The sequence below is a fragment of the Vulpes vulpes genome, chromosome 8 (assembly GCF_048418805.1).
Source record: "Vulpes vulpes isolate BD-2025 chromosome 8, VulVul3, whole genome shotgun sequence".
Lineage (NCBI taxonomy): Eukaryota > Metazoa > Chordata > Mammalia > Carnivora > Canidae > Vulpes > Vulpes vulpes.
Window position 1 is genome coordinate 49,967,722 of NC_132787.1, and position 15,021 is coordinate 49,982,742.

The 15,021-nt window shown below is 39.4% G+C and overlaps 1 pseudogene; it reads left to right on the forward strand.

Annotated features, from left to right (window-relative positions):
* Nucleotides 1-1,951: 1,951 nt before the first annotated feature.
* Nucleotides 1,952-3,285, forward strand: LOC112907988 (E3 ubiquitin-protein ligase RNFT1 pseudogene; annotated as a pseudogene).
* Nucleotides 3,286-15,021: the final 11,736 nt, after the last annotated feature.

The window sequence follows — 15,021 nt, forward strand, 5'->3', positions numbered from 1 at the left end:
CTGTGCCTTTTGATGGGATCATTAAGCCCGTTCATGTTCAGAGTTACTATTGAAAGATATGAATTTAGGGTCATCATGATACTAATTTAGTCCCTGTTTTCATGGATTGTTTCCTTGGACTTCCTCTTTCTTTTACAGAGTCCCCCTTCATATTTCTTGCAGAGCTGGTTTGGTGGTCACATATTCTTTCAGTTTCTGCCTGTCTTGGAAGCTCTTTATCTCTCCTCTTCTGAATGAGAGCCTTGCTGGATAAAGTATTCTTGGCTGCATGTTCTTCTCATTTAGGACCCTGAATATATCCTGCCAGCCCTTTCTGGGCTGACAGGTTTCTGTGGAGAGGTCTGCTGTTATCCTAATGCTTCTCCCTATAAAAGTTAGGGATCTCTTGTCTCTTCCTGATTTAAGGATCTTCTCTTTATCTTTGGAATTTGCAAGTTTCACTATTAAATATCGAGGTGTTGAGTGGTTTTTATTGATTTTAGTGGGGGATCTCTCTATCTCCTGGATCTGAATGCCTGTTTCCCTTCCCAAGTTATGGAGGTTCTCAGCTATGATTTGTTCAAATACACTTTCTGGACCTCTGTCCCTTTCGGCACCCCAATTAAACGTAGATTTTTCCTTCTGAGGTTGTCATTTTTTCCCTTTAACCTATCCTCATGATCTTTTAATTGTTTTTCTCTTTTTTCCTCATTTTCTTTCCTTGTCATCAACTTGTCTTCTATGTCACTCACTCATTCTTCTACCTCATTTACCCTTGTCATTCGGACCTCCAGTTTGGATTGCATCTCATTTAATTGATTTTTAATTTCGGCCTGATTAGATCTAAACTCTGCAGTCATGATGTCTCTTGAATCCTTTATGCTTTTTTCTAGAGCCACCAGTAGCTTTATAATCGTGCTTCTGAATTGGCTTTCTGACATTGAATTGTAATCCAAATTTTGTAACTCTGTGGGAGAGAGTACTGTTTCTGATTCTTTCTTTTGAGGTGAGTTTTTCCTTTTAGTCATTTTGCTCAGGGCAGAGTGGCCAAAAACAAGTTGTACTTCATAGAAGCCCAAACTCTTCTCACTGTAGCATTCCAGCTATTCTCTCTTTAAATCTCAGACCAAATTCATAGGTTTTCAGGATGATTTGAATGTTATCTAGGTAAGTTGGTGGGGACAGGTGACGTGGGGACCCTACTCTTCTGCCATCTTGCCCCGCCTCTTCATGAGATTTATTTAGTATTATAAAGTGAGTCAATGTAATTCACTAAAATTAACTGAATATAAGAGAAAAAAATCATACTACTAATCTCAATATATGAAGGGAAAGCATTTGGCAGAATTCAATGTGCATTAAGGATAAAACGCTCTACAAACTACGAATAGAGTGGAATTTTCTCTATCTGATACACTAGAACTAAGTGACTTTAGCAATGCCACAGAATACAAGGTCAATATAGAAATCAATTTTATTTCTGTATAGTGTCATCAAACAATTGGAAATTAAATAAATTCACATCATAAAAATAGTAAAGTATTAGTAATATACTTAATAAAAATGGCCAAGACTTTTATACTGAAAATTATAAAATAATCCAAAAAAAATTAAAGAAGATATAAACAAAAAAAGGGATTTACAGTGTTTGCATTTTGGATAGCTCACTATTTAAAAATATATATCAGTCCTTTTAAATGTATCTATTGATTCCTTGAAGTTGTAGTAAGAATCCAGCTGTGGTTTTTTTTTTGAGAAATTAACAGGACTAATTTAAAATTTATATGGAAATATAAAGAATCTAGACTAATCCAAACAATCTTGGAAAATAATAGAAGTGTGGGCCTCATACTATCTGATTTCAAGACTTACTGTAAAAGTTTGTCAATCAAGAATCTATGGCTTGGGGAACTCATGTGCCACCAGCACCACTGGGCTGGGCCTGAGTTGCCACCAGTGGGGTTTGTAGGTAATGGCCTTGACTGAAAGGCCTCCGGGTAGCGGTGTCTCCCAGTGTTCCTGCAGTCTCTGCTGGGAACCCTGTTCACTCATCATCATGAGAGGAGATATAGCCCTTAAGGAAAGAAATCTGGATCACAGAAAAAGTATTCAAAGTTCACGCAAGCCAACTGTAACCAACTGCACAGCCTTCCAGGAACTGCAGTGGAGGATGCCTCAGCCTCCCAGTGTGTCCATACAAGATTGACAGGAGAAGGTGTTTGTCTTCATTCTGGAGGAGTTCATAACCAGATAAACTCTATACATAAAGAATGTGCTGAAAATCCAACCTCCAGAAATGTAAGGTCTGGTGTCCATAGCTTTACCCATGGATGTATACATAGTCGCTTTCGGGGTCACTCTCACATGAAGCAAGGCAACCTGCTGATACTGTCACAGAGTCTGGAGATCATGGTGGTAGCTCCTTCTCAGAATTCTGATATATCTTCAGGTGGTTGTACAAAAGTCTCCCATACATTTTGATTCTAGGTGTCAAACTTGTTATGTAACACATAACAGAAATTTCTCTTGGAATTGGGCTCCTCGCACATTTTATGTATGCAAACAAAAGCATTGTAAATCAGATTTTTCTAAGAGAAAGGTGCTCAAAGATTCAGTGTGCTTGGTTACTGGTATTAGCAGGATCTTCTATTCTTTTATATTATACCTTTCATTCTTAGTAACTTTATTACAGCTTAATCTTTAAAAATCCTACCTTAGACCATTCAAGCTTCTTGCAAAGTATTTTGGATTGTTGGAATTATAGACTTCATTCTGAAATTTCTCTTCATGGGTTCAAAATGCCTTATTTTGTTGATGCCTTTTTTCATCATGTCTTTTAAATCCAAGAATTACTGGTATATGCTTTTAGAAGAATCATGTCAGTATTACCAAACTTGTTTGGTACTAGTTTGGTTTCATTATCTTATAAGCTATGAGGAGTTTGGTAATGTACTAGATGGAGTCTTGGGATACTGCTGGCTTACCTTACCTCATACTAAAACTTTTGAACTTCTTTTGGACATCTTAGAACTGAAAACTGTTGGGTTTTGCAAATATATTTTATGTGACCAAGTTATGGAGTAGCTGCTAGCAAGAGACAGTGTTCAGATGTGGATGATATTTGTTCAAAATGTCATGCTGAATTTCAAAAACCAATTCTGCTCATATGTCAGCATATACTTTGTGAGGAATGCATTAGCTTATGGTTTAACAGAGAAAATGTGTCCACTGTGTTGAACTGTGATCTCAGACCATATAAACAAATGGAAAGATAGAACCACTTCATCTCAGCTTCAAATATGTTGAGTTCTATAAACTATGAAGGCCACAAAACACTAATTTTATTTGATTATACTGACTACTGATAAAGACATTAGAATGGGTTTTCAGGACTAGAAGTTAAAGAACATGTTACCAAATGGTTTTAGATTATTAGAGTAAGACTTAAATGTGAAGTCTAATTTATCAAAAGATAAATGAAAGAACCTTATGTTTTAAGAGATTTATAGATGATGTTCAACTTAATACATATGGAACATTTGTTCTGTCCTAATTATTTGACAGGTGATTGCAGTGTTAAATTTTGAATGTTTTCTCATTAATGTTATCAAAATGGCAATTGGGTAACTAAAACTAGTGGTTTTAGAGGAACTCAGGTATGCTTTTACTGACATTGTTTACAGAATAAATAATATTTTTCATAATATTTTAAGATGCACATTATCTGAAAGTAGAATTTTCTTTAGCATTGACTTATGTAGTTCCTATTCTAAAAATTCTTAAAATTTTCATAGTTTGTGTTTTTGAAGGAAAATTCTAAATATATTTTTTACTTGTTAAATAGTCAGATTTTCTAAGTGAAGATTAATTTACTGAAGATGACATATTTTAGTATTGCATTGTTCTCTGTAGTATGATTAGGAATCAAGTGAGAATAGATGATTTAAATTTATTGTTTGCATTATATGATCTCATTCATTTGGGGAATATAAAAAATAGTGAAAGGGAATAAAGGGGAAAGGAGAAGAAATGAGTGGGAAATATCAGAAAGGGAGACAGAACATGAAAGACTCCTAACTCTGGGAAACGAACTAGGGGTGGTGGAAGGGGAGGTGGGCGGGGGGTGGGGTGACTGGGTAACGAGCACTGAGGTGGGCACTTGATGGGATGAGCACTGGGTGTTATTCTATATGTTGGCAAATTGAAAACCAATAAAAATTAATTTATAAAAAAATAAAAAATAAAAAATAAATTTATTGTTTGTGGATCTCATTCATACATACAATCCTGCCGTAAGCTTTAATGTACATGATCTTGCTTTTTGTATAGTGCTATGAACTATCTTAAAGTAACTATTAAAATAATTCACATGGATTACAAAAAAAAATAAAGAATGTGTGACTTGGCATCAGAATGCCAGAATGTATGACTTGGCAAGGACAAGGATGGAACTAGAGGGTATTATGCTAAGTGAAATGTCAGTCAGAGAAAGACAATTACCATATGATTTCACTCATATGTGAAATTTAAGAAAGAAAACACATGGAATGGAGAAAAGAAAAATAAAAAAGGAGAGAGGAAAACAAGCCATAAGAAACTCTTAACAATGGAGAAGAAAATGAGAGTTGATGAAGGGAAGAGTGTGGGGGGTTGGCTAGTTGGGTGATGGATATTATAAAGGATACTTTTGATGAGCACTGGATGTTGTAGGTAAGTGATGAATCCCTGAAATGTACCCAGAAACCAATATTGCACTGTACATTAACTAAGTAAAATTTAAATAAAAAAATAAACGTTTTCACTCATTAGAACAAAAGAATGTGTGGCCTGGGCATATGAATAGACATATGGATCAATGAAACAGTATAAAGAATTGAAAAACAGATCCAGCATCTATGGTCAAGTAAAATGTATACATAATCAAAAAGTATATGAAAAAAAGTTTAACAACATTAGTAATCAGGGAAATTAAGTTTAAAAAACACCATGTAATACCATTTCACATTCATGAAAATGGAGAGATTATAATAAATGACTAAAACAGGTGTGTCAAGGATATGGAATACTTGGAACTCTCATGTGATGCTGGTGGAAGTGCAAAATGGCACAACCAATTTAGAAAATGATTAGGTACAAATCAAAACCACAATGAGACACCACCTCACACCGGGCAGAATGGCCAAAATCAACAACTCAGAAACAACAGCTGTTGGCAAGGATGTGGAGAAAGGGGAACCCTCTTGCACTGTTGGTGGGAATACAAAATGGGCAGCCACTCTGGAAAACAGTGTGGAGGTTCCTCAGAAAGTTAAAAATAAGATGAAGCAATCACACTACTAGGTATTTATTCAAAGGATACAAAAATGCTTATTTGTTTTTTTGTTTTTGTTTTTAATAATAAATTTATTTTTTATTGGTGTTCAATTTGCCAACATACAGAATAACACCCAGCGCTCATCCCGTCAAGTGCCCCCTCAGTGCCCGCCACCCATTCACCCCCACCCCCCGCCCTCCTCCCCTTCCCCCACCCCTAGTTCGTTTCCCAGAGTCAGGAGTCTTTATGTTCTGTCTCCCTTTCTGATATTTCCTACCCATTTCTTCTCCCTTCCCTCCTATTCCCTTTCACTATTATTTATATTCCCCACATGAATGAGACCACAGAATGTGTGTCCTTCTCCGATTGACTTACTTCACTCAGCATAATACCCTCCAGTTCCATCCACGTCGAAGCAAATGGTGGGTATTTGTCGTTTCTAATGGCTGAGGAATATTCCATTGGATACATAGACCACATCTTCTTTATCCATTCATCTTTCGATGGGCACCGAAGCTCCTTCCACAGTTTGGCTATTGTGGACATTGCTGCTAGAAACATCGGGGTGCAGGTGTCCTGGCGTTTCACTGCATCTGTATCTTTGGGGTAAATCCCCAACAGTGCATTGCTGGGTCGTAGAGCAGGTCTATTTTTAACTCTTTGAGGAACCTCCACACAGTTTTCCAGAGTGGCTGCACCATTTCACATTCCCACCAAAAATGCTTATTTGAAGGCGGCACATGTACCCCAATGCTTATAGCAGCACTGCCAGCAATAGCCAAATTATGAAAAGAGCCCAAATGCCCATCAACTGAGGAGTGGATAAAGATGTGGTGATCTATATATCATATATCTATTGCAATATTGCTCAGCTACAAAAGAGAATGAAATCTTGCCATTTGCAAAAACATGGATGGAACTAGAGGGTATTATCCCAAGTGAAATAAGTTAGAGAAAGACAAATACCATATGGTTCCATTCATATATGGAATTTAAGAAACAAAACAGATGAACATAGGGGAAGAGAAAGAAAAATAAAACAAGATAAAACTAGAGGGAGGCAAACCATAAGAGCTCCTTACCTATAGAAGAACAAACTGATGGTTGCTGCAGGGGAGGTGGGTGTGGAATGGAATAGATGGGCAATAGGCATTAAGGAGGACACTTGTTATGATGAACACTGGGTGTTATATGTAAGTGATGAATCACTAAAATCTATTCCTAAAATAAATGCTACATTATATGTTAACTAACTTGAATTTAAATAAAATCTTGGAAGAAAAAAAATTCTGGTTGAGACAACTTACTTATCTGTATTGATTAAATTCTTGGCCATTACTTCTTCCTGTTCTTCTTTTGGGGTGAGTTCCTCCATCTTGTCATTTTGTCTAGGTTACCCTTTTTTTGTGTGATTGTTAAGAAAGCCTGTTATATTTCTGCTCCTGAAAGTAATAGCTATATTAAGAAGAGGATCCCCCCAAAAGAGAGGGTCCTATATACACTCTGCTTTTATGTTTTGGCTGCTCCTACCCTTAGGTCAGTCCTCTGCAGTTTCTTTTTCCTGCAGTGGTGGATGGTTTGACCTTGTCTAGTGTGTGGCAAGTTTTAACCAAATGTGTTTTGGTTCACTTGTTAAAAGAAGATAGATCCAAGAGAAGGAGAAGAAGGAGAAGGAGGAGAAGGAGAAGGAGAAGGAGAAGGAGCAGAAGCAGCCAGATACTATTTCCTCTAGAGCTGGAGCTTTGCAGCACTCTATGACGAATGAGTGAATTCACATTCACATTCTTGGTGAATGTGAGGGATTTGTGCCTGTCTTCTGGGGCAGGGGCCTGAGCACTGATGCTTGGGCTGACTAGTCCTAGTGGAGGTGCTCCTGCTGGTCACAGGGGGCAGGAGGCTCCAGTGTCCACTGGGAGGCACTATGTTGCTCTCAGAAATCCGTCAGTGCTGATGCAGTTGGGGCGGGGGGGAAGGATGGTGGCAGGGAGGACAGTGGAGTTTCCCCACTCTCTCGAATCCCCAGCAGAGAGTTCCTGCCTGCCAGTCTTCAGGAAGGCCTCACAGAAGAGCAAACAATCACCCCTCTTGTGTCCTTGGCTTCCTTCAGATTCCTACCTTCATCCTGTCTGTGTCTGAGCTAACTGCCTGCCAGGCAGCACAGTACTCCTCTGTTTTATCTCAGGCACTCTGCTGGGTTTGAAAACTCCAAATTTTATAGTCCTTTGCAGCAACAACCACCAATGATCTTCTAGAAGAGAGACGGGCCATGCTTTTGCTTTTTTTTTGAATATTTTTTTATTGGAGTTCGATTTGCCAACATATAGTATAACACCCAGTGCTCATACCATCAAGTGCCCCCCTCAGTGCCCATTACCCAGTCAACCCCTTCCCCTCCACCTCCCCTTCCACTACCCCTTGTTTGTTTCCCAGAGTTAGAAGTCTCTAATGTTCTGTCTTCCTCTCTGATATTTCCCACTCATTTTTTCTCCTTTCCCCTTAATCCCTTTCACTGGTTTTTATTATCCGCAAATGAATGGGACCATATAATGTTTGTCTTTCTCCGATTGACTTACTTCACTCAGCATAATACTCTCCAGTTCCATCCACGTCAAAGCAAATGGTGGGTATTCATTGCTTCTAATAGTTGAGGAATATTCCATTGTATACATAGACCACAGCTTCTTAATCCATTCATCTGTCAAAGGACACTGAGGCTCCTTCCACAGTTTGGCTATTGTGAACATTGCTGCTATAAACATCGGGGTGCAGCTGTCTCCGTCTTTCATTGCATCTGTATCTTTGGGGTAAATCCCCAAGAGTGCAATTGCTGGGTCATAGGGCAGTTTGATTTTTAACTCTTTGAGGAACCTCCACAGGTTTCCAGAGTGGCTGCACCAGTTCACATTTCCCACCAACAGTCCAAGAGGAACGGTACCCCTTTCTCCACATCCTCTCCAACATTTGTTGTTTCCTGTCTTGTTAATTTTCCCCATTCTCACTGGTGTGAGGTGGGATCTCATTGTGGTTTTGATTTGTATTTCCCTGATGGCCAGTGATGCAGAGCATTTTCTCATGTGCTTGTTGGCCATGTCTATGTCTTCTTTGGAGAAATTTCTGTTCATATTTTTGCCCATTTCATGATTGGATTGTTTGTTTCTTTGCTGTTGAATTTATTAAATTCTTTATAGATCATGGAGACCAGCCCTTTATCTGATATGTCATTTGCAAATATCTTTTCCCATTCTGCAGGTTGTCTTCTGGACTTGTTGACTGTTTCTTTGCTATGCAGAAGCTTTTTATCTTGATGAAGTCCCAATAGTTCATTTTTGCTTTAGTTTCCCTTGCCTTCATCGATGTATCTTGCAAGAAGTTGCTGTGGCCAAGTTCAAAAAGGGTGTTGCTTGTGTTCTCCCTTAGGATTTAAAAAAAATAATTTATTTACTTATGATAGACATAGAGAGAGAGAGAGGCAGAGACACAGGAGGAGGGAGAAGCAGGCTCCATGCCAGGAGCCTGACGCGGGACTCGATCCCGGGACTCCAGGATCACACCCTGGGCCAAAGGCAGGTGCTAAACCGCTGAGCCACCCAGGGATCCCCTCCCTTAGGATTTTGATGGATTCTTGTCTCACAACTAGATCTTTCATCCATTTTGAGTTTATTTTTGGGTCTGGTGTAAGACAATGATCTAGTTTCATTCTTTTGCATGTGGCAGTCCAATTTTCCCGTCACCATTTATTGAAGAGACTGTCCTTTTTCCAGTGGATACTTTTTCCTGCTTTGTTGTATATTACTTGACCATAGAGTTGAGGGCTCATTTCTGGGTTCTCTATTCTGTTCCATTGATCTATGTGTCTGTTTTTGTGCCAGTACCACACTGTCTTGATGACCACAGCTTTGTAGTACAACCTGAAATCTGGCATTGTGATGCCCCCAGCTATGGCTTTCTTTTCTTTTTTTAAAAGATTTTATTTATTTATTCATGAGACACACACACACACACACACACACACACACACACACACACACACACACACAGAGGCAGAGACACAGGCAGAGGGAGAAGCAGGCTCCATGCAGGAAGCCTGACGTGCGACTCAATCCCGGGACTCCAGTATCACGCCCTGGGCCGAAGGCAGGCGCCAAACCGCTGAGCTACCCAGGGATCCCCGATTTTCTTTTCCAGTATTCCCTGGCTATTTGGGGTCTTTTCTGATTCCACACAAATCTTAAGAGGATTTGTTCCAACTCTCTGAAGAAAGTCCATGATATTTTGATATGGATTGCATTAAACGTGTAAATTGCCCTGGGTAGCATAGACATTTTCACAATATTAATTCTTCCAATCCATGAGCATGGAATATTTGTCCATCTCTTTGTGTCTTCCTCCATTTCTTTCAGAAGTGTTCTATAGTTTTTAGGGTATAGATCCTTTACCTCTTTGGTTAGGTTTATTCCCAGGTATCTTATGCTTTTGGGTGCAATTGTAAATGGGATTGACTCCTTAATATCTCTTTCTTTGGTCTCATTGTTAGTGTATAGAAATGCCACTGACTTCTGGGCATTGATTTTGTATCCTGCCACACTGTTGAATTGCTGTATGAGTTCTAGCAATCTTGGGGTGGAGTCTTCTGGGCTTTCTATGTACAGTATCACGTCATCTGCGAAGAGGGAGAGTTTGACTTCCTCTTTGCCAATTTGAATGCCTTTAATGTCTTTTTTGTTGTCTGATTGCTGAGGCTAGGACTTCCAGTACTATGTTGAATAGCAGTGGTGAGAGTGGACATCCCTGTCTTGTTCCTGATCTTAGGGGAAAGGTTCCCAGTGCTTCCCCATTGAGAATGATATTTGCTGTGGGCTTTTCGTAGATGGCTTTTAAGATGTTGAGGAATGTTCCCTCTATCCCTACACTCTGAAAAGTTTTGATCAGGAATGGATGCTGTATTTTGTCAAATGCTTTCTCTGCATCTATTGAGAGGGTCATATGGTTCTTGTTTTTTCTCTTGTAGGAATGATCTGTCACATTGATTGTTTTACAAGTATTGAAGCAGCCTTGCATCCCGGGGATAAATCCTACTTGGTCATGGTGAATAATTTTCTTAATGTAGTGTTGGATCCTATTGGCTAGTATCTTGTTGAGAATTTTTGCATCTGTGTTCATCAGGGATATTGCTCGATAATTCTCCTTCTTGGTGGGGTCTTTGTCTGGTTTTGGAATTAAGGTGATGCTGGCCTCATAGAACGAGTTTGGAAGTATTCCATCTCTATCTTTCTGAACAGCTTTAGTAGAATAGGTATGGTTTCTTCTTTAAACATTTGATAGAATTCTCCTAGGAAGCCATCTGGCCCTGGACCTTTGTGTCTTGAGTGGTTTTTGATGACTGCTTCAATTTCCTCCCTGGTTGTTGGCCTGTTCAGGTTTTCTATTTCTTCCTGTTCCAGTTTTGGTGGTTTGTGGTTTTCCAGAAATGTGTCCATTTCTTCTAGATTGCCTAATTTATTGGCATATAGCTGCTCGTAATAAGTTTTTTAAATCGTTTGTATTTCCTTGTATTGGTTGTGATCTGTCCTTTCTCATTCATGATTTTATTAATTTGAGTATTTTCTCTCTTCTTTTTAATAAGGCTGGCTAATGGTTTTTCTATCTTATTAATTCTTTCAAAGAACCAACTCCTGGGTTTTTTTTAATCTGTTCCACAGTTCCCCTGGTCTCTATTTCATTGATTTCTGCTCAAATCTTTATTAACTGTCTTCTTCTGCTGGGTGAAGGGTTTATTTGCTGTTCCTTCTCCAGCTCCTTTAGGTGTAAGGTTTGGTTTTGTATTTGAGTTCTTTCCAGTTTTTGGATGCATGCTTGGATTGCAATGCATTTCCCCCTCAGGACTGCTTTTGCTGTATCCCAAAGATTTTGAACGGTTGTATCTTCATTCTTATTAGTTTCCATGAATCTTTTTAATTCTTCCTTAATTTCCTGGTTGACCCTTTCATCTTTTAGCAGGATGGTCCTTAACCTCCACGTGTTTGAAACCCTTCAAAACTTCTTCTTGTGGTTTAGTTCTAGTTTCAAAGCACTTTGGTCTGAAAATATGCAGGGGACAATTCCAATCTTTTGGTATTGGTTGAGACCTGATTTGTGACCCAGTATGTGGTCTATTTTGGAGAAAGTTCCATGTGCACTTGGAAAGAATGTATATTCAGCTGCATTTGGATGTAAAATTCTGCAAATATCTGTGAAATCCATCTGGTCCAGTGTATCATTTAAAGCTGTTGTTTCTTTGGAGATGTTGTGTTTAGAAGATCTATCAATTGTAGAAAGCGCTACATTCAAGTCACCAAGTATAAGTGTATTATTATCTAAGTATGTCTTTACTTTGGTTATTAATTGATTGATATACTTGGCAGCTCCCACATTCAGGGGTAAATATTCATGATCGTTAGGTCCTCTTGTTGGATAGACCCTTTAAGTATGATATAGTGTGCGTCTTCATCTTTTACTACAGTCTTTGGGATAAACTTTAATTTATCTGATATGAGGATGGATACCCCTGCTTTCTTTTGAGGATCATTTGAGTGGTAAATGGTTCTACAGCCTTTTATTTTCAAACTGTAGGTGTGCTTACGTCTAAAATGAATCTCTTATAGACAACAAATAGATGGATCTTGCTTTTTTATCTAGTCTGAAACCCGTGCCTTTTGATGGGATCATTAAGCCCATTCACGTTCAGAGTTACTATTGAAATATATGAATTTAGGGTCATCATGATACCTATTCAGTCCCTGATTTTGTGGATTTTTTCCTTGTGCTTCCTCTTTCTTTATTCTTATTTATTTATTTATTTATTTATTTATTATTTTTAATAAATTTACTTTTTATTGGTCTTCAATTTACCAACATACAGAATGACACCCAGTGCTCATCCTGTCAAGTGTCCCCCCAGTGTCCATCACCCATTCACCCCCACCCCCCACCCTTCTCCCCTTCCACCACCCCTAGTTCGTTTCCCAGAGTTAGGAGTCTTTATGTTATGTCTCCCTTTCTGTTATTTCCCCACACATTTTTTCTTCCTTCCCTTATATTCCCTTTCACTATTATTTATATTCCCCAAATGAATGAGAACATATGTGCTTCCTCTTTCTTTTACAGAGTCCCCCTTCATATTTCTTGCAGAGCTGGTTTGGTGGTCATATATTCTTTTAGTTTTTGCCTGTCTTGGAAACTCTTGTTCTCTCCTCTTCTGAATGAGAGCCTTGCTGGATAAAGTATTCTTGGCTGCATGTTCTTCTCATTTAGGACCCTGAATATATCATACCAGCCCTTTCTGGCCTGTCAGGCCTCTTTGGAGAGGTCTGCTGTTAATCTAATATTTCTCCCCACATATATTAGAGATTTATTGTCTCTTGCTGCTTTAAGGATCTTCTCTTTATCTTTGGAATTTGCAAGTTTCACTATTAAATGTCAGGGAGTTGAATGGTGCTTATTGATTTTAGGGGGGTGGTCCTCTATGTCCTGGATCTAATGCCTGCTTCCCTTCCCATGTTAGAGAGGTTCTCAGCTACGATTTGTTCAAATACACTTTCTGGATCTCTGTCCTTTTCAGCCCCCTCAGGAACCTCAATTAAACATAGATTTTTCCTTCTGAGGCTGTTATTTATTTCCCTTAACCTTTCCTCATGATCTTTTTATTGTTTTTCTCTTTTTTTCTCAGCTTCCTTCCTTGCCATCAACTTGTCTTCTATGGCACTCCCTCCTTCTTCTAACTCATTAACCCTCATCATTAGGACCTCCAGTTTGGATTGCATCTCATATAATTGATTTTTATTTTTTTATTTTATTTATTGTATTTTTTCCAATGTTTTATTTTTTATTTTTTTACATATTTTTTATAAATTTATTTTTTACTGGTGTTCAATTTGCCAACATATAGAATAACACCCAGTGCTCATCCTGTCAAGTGCCCACCTCAGTGCCCATCACCCTGTCACCCCCACCCCCCACCCATATAATTGATTTTTAATTTAGGCTTGATTAGATCTAAATTCTGCAGTCATGAAGTCTCTTGAATCCTTTATGCTTTTTTCTAGAGCCACCAGTAGCTTTATATTTGTGCTTCTGAATTGGCTTTCTGACATTCAATTGTAATCCAGATTCTGTAACTCTGTGAGAGAGAGGACTGTTTCTGATTCTGTCTTTTGTGGTGAGTTTTTCCTTCTAGTTGTTTTGCTCAGTGCAGAGTGGCTAAAAACAAGTTGTACTGGAAAAAGGAGAAAGAGAGAGAGAGAGAAAAACAGGGTGAGGGGACAAACAAGAACAACAATAAAAAAACCAAGGAGGGGTATCCTTTGGTTCTATATACTGTAAGTTCCTCGACTTCCCCTGGAGCTTCCAGTGCTGCTTGGTTAAGTACCTGCTCTTCCCCTGTCCTTCCAGCTGGTCTTCTGGGGGAGGGGCTTGCTGTGCTGATTCTCAGGTGTGTACACCTGGGGAGTTGCTCTGCCCCCTGCCAGGTGCATGGCTCAGTGGCAGCTGTTTGTCCTGTGAGGTCACTGCTCCCTGGAGGCCCCTGCTCAGTTTCAGGTACAAGGTGGCACCAGGAGGAACAACAACAGTGGCGGCGGCCAGCCCTCCAGCCCTTGAGTCAGCTCCCGCAGTAACTACCGCAGCTCCCAGTCCGCAGGGGCCTGGATGCTCCAGGGGGGGGGGGGGGGGGGCGCGGATCTGCACAGCTGGGGGCTGCCTGGCGGCAGGAGCGTCCTTGCTGTCCTGGGACCCTCCGGCCTCTGCCTGTCCCGGGTGGAGCGCCAGATCCTGGGCTGTGTCCCCCAGTGCCCTGGGCTCTGGGGCCTGCACCGCTGGAATCGTGTTCCCTGCCGGACAGCCCTCTCGGGGCAGAGCCGCCGCTGGAGCTGCTCGAGGCTCCCCTGGGCTCATGCTCCAGCCCTTTAGGGAGCTCGGCCTGGGAGGGGGGGGGGTGTGGCGTGCTCTCTCCCCCAGGGCACAGTTCCTCTGTTATCTTAGGCAGTTTCTTAATAAAGTTAAACAGTTATCTGTGCTATGACCAAGGAGCTCCATTCCAAAATATTTAAGAGGAATAAAAATATATGGTCACAAAACACTTGTACATAAATATTCATAGTATCCTTGTTCTAGTGGCCTCAAATTGAAACAATCCAAATGTGCATCAACGTATAACTGGATTAACAAATTATAGATATTGCCTAGAAGAAACCAAAACCAAAACCAAAACAAAAACCAAAACCAAACAAAAACTGAAGAAACTACTGATGGAAGCAATATAACTTTTCTAGAAAAGAAAAACCATGAGAGACTCAACGCTAGGAAACAAACTGAGGGTCTCTGGAGGGGAGATGGGTGGGGAATGGGATAACTGGGTGATGGCCATTAACTAGGGCACATGAAGTGATGAGCACTCAGTGTTATATGCAACTGATAAATCATTGAACATTACATCTCGAACTTATGATATACCATGTGTTGTCTGATGGAATTTAAATAAAAAATAATTCATACGACATGACAAAACATTTTATCAAACATATTTTATGGAAAATATGCTGAAATTAAGAATATTTTCATTTTTCCAACTCTGACTGTAATGGGTGGCTTTAAGTGAAAAAATATATAATAATATCATTTGAGAAGTTTTGGTAAATTTCTTTTGGAATAAATGGTTAATAATAGGTAATAAATCATTTTGTAACTCAAGAGAA